Below are 7,148 nucleotides of genomic sequence, written 5' to 3' on the forward strand. Positions count from 1 at the left end.
ACCCCAGGGAGGCTGACTCCAGGCAGTGTGGCAAAGACATCTGTGGCACAGACGGTGAGGGTAGGTCCCAGGCCAGGAATCACTGAGCCAGGATCCAGTAAGAGATTCCTGTGGAGAGAAGGGAGAATGATGCTGTTCCTTAGTCTTAGCAGCAATGATTTCTGATGTGCAGTTTTAAGTTCCTCTTCCCTGCTGTTTTTTTTTTTTTTCCCCTCCTTTGTCCCTAACTTTTTCTGGGGGGAAAAACACAAAACAAAACAAAAAACATAGGCTTCACCAGAGGCGTTGGGTTAGAGGTGCTGGAGGACCCAACAGTGGGGGCCCAGCTTGTGCATTGGGCTGCAGGGGAATCAGAAGAGGAGAGGAGAGGGGAGGGGACAGGGGTGAAGCTGAGTGAGGGGAGAGACAGGCCATAGAGATGGTGGCAGGATATAGGACAGTCAGTGTGTGGTGGGGACAGAGGCCATCCAGGGCAGATGAAGACCAAGTTGTGAAGAGGAGTTTGAACTGGAAGGTGACAAGCACCCAGCAGGATCATTTCAGCTTCGTGATTTAGGGAATACTTGGGGGTGAGGAAAAGAATCCTAGGTTCCCAGGAATTGTGGGATGTATCCACCCTTCCCCACCCCAGGGAAGAATGGGTCACTTTTGGCTGCTCTGAATTTCAGAATATTTAGGTTACAGGCAACCTCTCCATCTCTGGGACTGTGTTGCAACATCACCATTCTGAATCCTTCTTGGTCTTCAAAGATCAGTTCAGATCTATTGCTCATCACAGAGATTTTCCTATCCTTTCAGTCGACATCGATTTCTGCCTTCTTTGAACTCCAAGAAGCACTTAGAGGCTAAACTGCCCAATCTAGCACTTGCTCTAAGTTTGCATTGTAAATTAACTGCTTTATGTAAGGCGGTCCTCTCTCCCAGACTGAAACAGGCAGCTTGTCTTGATCTCATTTTTCTTTTATGCATTGTCTAGCACCAGACTGGGCACACGGTGCGAGCATCCAATCTCCTTGCTCATAAAGCTAGTTCTGTATCTAGCATTGTAGCCAAATGCACACAACACTTTACAGAAGGTTTTCGTAAACTTTTGTTGAATCAAATGGTCCCAACAACTTTATCCTTAATCTAATAAAAGGTTTAAGGTACAATTTCCCCCACAAACTTCTCCTTCTCTTTCTTTATCTCTTTCTCTCTCCTTCTCTCTCCCTTTCCCCTCCCTTTCTCTTCCTCTTCCTCTCTCTCCCCCTCCCCCTCTTTCTCTCCCTCTCTGTCTTTTTCTGTCCATACCCCCTGCACCTCAACCACAAGTTAGATAGATCCCATCTAAGATGATTTTAACATCAAGAGCCTGGATATAGGATACACGTCCTGATGGCAGATCTGCCAGCGTTTTGAAGTTGAGCACAAGGGAAAAATTGAAACACAGTCTTTTCTCTATGCAAAGTGTGCTTTGGTTTTGCATAATGCATTGTGCTTCAGGTGCCAAGTTCCAGACACAAGGAGAATTAATGGAATAACTTCGGTAAAGGGCTTTAGACTCCTCAGAGGAAGTTCCCCAGCCTCATTAAAGGTAATATTATTCCAGTTATAGAGTTTAGTTAAAGACAACAAAATAATATTTTCCTGACTTTATTGCTAATTTCTCCATGTTTGGCAAAGCCAGCTGTGCTCTGCATTCACAGGCTCTGTCACCCTTGTGGGTCACAGATTTGCACTTCAGAACAGCCTGCACCAGGGTATCTATGAGTGGGAACTGTGGGGGTAGAGGGGAGCATGCATTTCTTTGAATATTTCTGTGCCTATAGCTCTTGTCACTCTGCACATTTTATTACCTATGAATATGCTTTTATTTCCTATTGAATTGCTAGTGTCTTAGGGGCAAGGGACCATACTGCCTTGCTCAATGTTGTGTTCCCAGGGACTAACATATAGTGGAAGTATCATAAGGAGTAAGTGAATGACGGTGGCTCAGTCGGTTAAGCATCTGACTTTGGCTCAGGTCATGATCCAAAGGAGGGTTCTGGGATCAGGCCCCACAGATCTGCACTCAGCCAGGAGTCAGCTTTTCCCTCTCCCTCTGCCCCTCCCCCAACTCATGCACTCTTTCTCCCTCTCTCTGTCAAATAAATAAATAAAATCTTTAGGAAATAAAAGAGTAAGTGAATGAATGAATGCATGTACCTTTATCTAATAAAAATTAAGACTGAGAGACTAAAGGAATCTAGAGAGACCAAACTAACCTCTATGTTTGGATGGGAACATCCTATGAGCTTAGAAGAAAGGCTTTCAGAATGTTAACTGAGATCTGCCACCTTCTACTGGAAGCAATCTAAATTCATTATAATGGCACATTTCAGTGGAGGCCACCAGAGACCATGCCTTGACCTACAAAGCCTCTATGATCTGGCTTCTATTCCTTTGATCCTATCTTCTGTTACTCTCCCCTGTCAGACTGACTCTGCTCCAGTTACTATGATCTCCTTGCACTTCTCAGATATACCAGCCCTCTCCCAGGTCAGGCCCTTCACACTTACCGTGCCCTCCATATGGATGGTTCTTTCCAAGATGCCCTTTCTCTTCATGGACTCACATGAACAGGCTTCACAGAGAGATCTTCAGGGACCACTCTACCTAAAACACCATCTCTCTTACTCTCTTCTTCAGAAAGTCCATCTCTTAGTCTTCACAGCACTTAACATCACCCAACATTTATTATATATTTAGTTATTATTATATTTTTAATGTACTAATTCTGCCATTCCCCACTCCAGTGTTAGCTCCATGAGAGAAAAAATAGTTTTTGGCTTATTGCCACTTCTTCATAATAATATTTGCATGTAGTAGATATTTAATACATGCTCATTGAGTAGATGGATGGATAAATAAATGAATGGATAAACTTCAGCATGGACTGTGGGCCTAACACTGTATCAGGAGTTAAAAGAACTTCAGGTTTTAGGTCACTCTTCTGTTCTTTCTAATCTAGGTCTCACTCATGTGTTTTCAGTTTCTGAATCCTAAGTCCACTATTAAGGAAATATAGTTAATACTACCTACAGTGTCTCAGATACCTGGGTGGCTTAGTTGGTTAAGTGTCTGCCTTCAGCTCAGGCAATGATCCCAGGATTCTGGAATCAAGTCCTACATCCAGCTCTCTGCTCAGTGGGGAGCCTGCTTCTCCCTCTTCCTCTGACCCTCCCCCCTGCTCATGCTTGCTTGAACTCTCTCGAATAAGCAAAATCTTAAAAAAAAAAGGTACTGTCTATGATATCTAAGTTAGAGAATTGTTTTGATACTATAATAATTATTTTTAATAATAACAACAATGATAGCTAAAATTTACTGAGGCCTTAATGTGTGCCCAGCATTTTGTTTAGTGTTTGGATAATTGTTCTCTTTAAATTTTTTTTCAAAAATTCTATTTTCCCCATTAACCTTTTCCTTGTTTGTAAAACAATGATAACAATTATCTTCATTTTGCAAAAAAGACAGGCAAACAGAAGATACATATAAGGGGGCACCTGCGTGGCTCAGTTGTTTGAGTGCCCTACTCTTGATTTCGACTCAGGTTATGATCTTAGGGTCATGAGATCAAGCCCTGCACTGGGCTCTGTGCTGGGTATGGAGCCTACTTGATTCTCTTTCCTTCCGCCCCTTCCTGCTCATGTGCTCTCTTTGTCTCAAAGAAAAAAAAAATAAGGAGATAAATATAAAACTATCTTGCAAATAGTAAAGCCCTTTGTGAATGAGAGGTATTCTCATCAACAAATTGTTTGTGTTCAGTTCCATAGTGAAGGTCCTCTGAGTTAGGCTTTTATATCAGTGCCTTCATTCATACTGTGTATAGACACAAAATAGGTGCTTGGCACAGATGTGGTTGCTGACAAATGTTTAATAACAGTCTCTCTGAGGGAGAAAATCTTCTGTAACATCTGCCAATTTCCATGGTATAAATGCTCCCATCCATCCTGTTGGTTACATGCTACCAACTCGGAGTCACTGAATTTGTAATTGGATGTAGATGTTGACAGTCAGTTCTCTTCAGCCAGAAAAATGTTCCCGATGTGTTAGTGTTACACAGTTTTCTAATAGCTGTATTTCCCTCCAGTTACCTCTCTCCTTTCTCTACAGGGCAACCAAAGTGGTCTTTCTACATACAAGATACACTCTTTGGTTCGAAATTCTTCATGGCTTGCCACTCTCTCATTGTCAAGTTAAAGATCAAATGTCTTAATATTGTCTTGTCCTACGAAACTCTCCATGAGTTCTCCTTGGCCTGTTCCCTAGCTTTGACTATTTTTTCCAAACTTGGTCCTTTGCTTCCACCACTCTTGAAGAATCAAAAGTTCAGGGAAGGTGTCTGCTGTGCTCATCATTGTTTCCTCAGTTCTTAATGTAGCACCTGATGCTTGTTGGGTGAGCTATGATTGTAAGATGTTATATTCTAAGTACAGAGTCTTCGGCCTCGTTATACGATTTGACTGTGCATTTGCCCAGTATATGCACACATTTCCAACTTCCAGGATTTAGCTTGGCAGAGAGCATTACTGAAGTTGCTTTATGTCTGGCGCATTATTATTCAATCTCATCTCCCCTGGTGCAGAGCTGGCGGGCTGCTCCTCCGTGACAGATGTGCTTGCTTTTGTTGAGTCACCACCACAAGGCGCATTATCAGTTTTACTAATGTTTGCTCTCCTGTACTCTAACAGGTAGTGTGATTCATCCAGTCAGTGCAAGTCAGGAGATGGATGCACACAGAAATCCGAACCATGGGATGGGTTGTACACAAAATTTCATCCCCAGGGGGAAAACATGACTACTGCATGCATGGGTAATATGTGGACATATAAACAAAGATAAACACTTATATTTATATTCTTGATTATTTGATTCTGGAAGCATTGCAGATCTGAAGGATTGGGATGGATCTTTTATTACTTGTTGCTAAGTACCAGTTTGCCAGACTGTGCTAGATTCAACACATCTGAGTCAGCTGGAGATAATTTTCATATTCAGTTTCCTCTGTTCAGAACTTAGATACTTTTTTTTTTTTTTTTTAGGAGAGCAAGGGAGAACCTGGGAATCTGCAGTTTTTAAAAGCTCCAAAAGCTCTAGAACTGATTCATACAGGCATCCAGGCTTGAGAATGCATATTTTATACCATGTATACCTCACATGGGTAGAGGGACGGTGTTTCATTTTGCACGCCAACTTGAACCAGTTGGACGTGGTTGCCTAGAGTTTTACGTTTGGAAAGAATCTGAGGAAGCTTCGTGAAAAGTGCCATGATTAACTAGTGATGGCTTTAATGAGCTTGCATGGAAACATAGCAGTATTTACTCCTTGTAGTTGATGACCCCTGCACTGTCCAGCCACATAAGTTCAGTCCCCTTTACAATGACTTGAACTGTGGCTTCTCAGTGTCTCCTGGGACATTTGCAAGGAAAAGTCCCAGTGCTCTCAGGGTAACATACTCCATCTCTCCATGGCTCTTTCTCATTTGAATTAAAGATCTCTTCCTGGGGATACCTGGGTGGCTCAGTTGGTAAGCGACTGCCTTCAGCTTGGATCATGATCCCAGAGTCCCAGGATCAAGTCCCACATCAGTCTTCCAGCTCCACGGGGAGTCTGTTTGTCTCTCTGAACTTCTCCCTTCTCATGTTCTTTCTCACTCTATCTCAAATAAAATCTTAAAAAATCTTAAAAAAATATTTTTCTGAGGATTCCATTCAGATTGAAATTTTATTCCTTGGGACCAAGCAAAACAAGTCTACAACTTTTACCTGTGATGGCCCTTCACCTATGGTGTGGTTGTGATCATAATACCTTTGTTCACATTTGTTCTACTTCAGGATAAACTGAGTCCCATTCTTTTTATGACAAATCAATAACCCCTACCCAATGGTGGTCCTTTTCTTCTAGACATTCTTCAGTTTGATAACATCCCATTACACATGGGCTGCCCAGAACCAGACATTCTTCTCTAGCTCTGGTCTAAGCATCTGTAGAAAGAATAAGATTACCATCACCATCAGTTGGTTACTTAGTTAAATAATTACTTAATTATGGTAGCCTTTTTGGCAGGTATACTGTATTGCTGACTCAAATTCTGTTTTTTTAACAATTATTTTTTCCCCATATGATTTTCTGCCAGTCCTTCTTACTAGTGCACTGGAGCACTGGAGTATCAAAACATAAAGCCTACATTTTTTTTTCTCTTTAAATTGCATCTTGTTACAGCAGGTCATTCTTTATAGCTCAGGAATATTCAATGTATTGATAAAGCTACCAGTATTTGAGGTTAAGCAGTTCTGAGTTTGAATCTTGGCTTTTCTTCTAAGTAGTTGTATGAATAGGAAATTTTCATGAAACCGTTATGTTGTAGTCCTTTAAAAAACAACTGTAAACCATGTAACATCATCTTCTATTATGTATGGATTTTTAAAAATTATTTCCTTAATATCTCCAAACATGGGTAAAAATAAGTGTATTATTTAACATTTTAGAACTTTCAAACATTGGGGCACCTGGTTGGCTCAGTGGGTTAAAGCCTCTGCCTTCGGCTCAGGTCATGATCCTAGAGTCCTGGGATCAAGCCCCACATTGGGCTCTCTGCTCAGCAGGGAGCCTGCTTCTTCCTCTCTCTCTGCCTGCTTCTCTGCCTACTTGTGATCTCTGTCAAATGAATACATAAAATATTTTTTAAAAAAAGAACTTGCAAACATTGATCATTGCCTAGAGAAGGAAAAATTATCCCTTAAAACATATTTAGCCAGGAGGCCAAGTCATCTGCCAACCTCCAAGAACATGGAGATGAAAATGACAGACTGGGCCCCATCTGAACCTTCATTCACCACCACTTGATAACCCTTCTTAGGGCCCAGATCAGCAGCACATTTCTTGCCAACCATCATTAAATGTCCAAGAAGACTTTTGTCATCACCCTCTGCTACAGGAATCTGGGATATATGCTTCTCGGGAGTCACCAGAAAACATTTTGGTATATGAAGGGGAAGGTCATGGAAAGCAAGATACTGGTCAGCCTCAAAAACGATTTTGGCTGGGATTTCCTTGTGAATGGTCTTCCTGAACACTGTGTCTTTGCCAGTCCACCTGGCCTGAGTCTTGGCAAAATCATCTGCCAT

At 41.7% G+C, this 7,148-nt stretch overlaps 1 pseudogene across 1 annotated transcript; it reads right to left on the reverse strand.

Moving 5' to 3' along the window:
• Positions 1 to 6,788: 6,788 nt before the first annotated feature.
• LOC309846332 (adenosine 5'-monophosphoramidase HINT1 pseudogene) lies at positions 6,789 to 7,148 on the reverse strand (annotated as a pseudogene). The gene has a single exon. The product of its transcript is annotated as an adenosine 5'-monophosphoramidase HINT1 pseudogene (transcript).

The sequence above is a fragment of the Mustela nivalis genome, assembly GCF_964662115.1.
Source record: "Mustela nivalis genome assembly, chromosome: 13".
Classification (NCBI taxonomy): Eukaryota; Metazoa; Chordata; class Mammalia; order Carnivora; family Mustelidae; genus Mustela; species Mustela nivalis.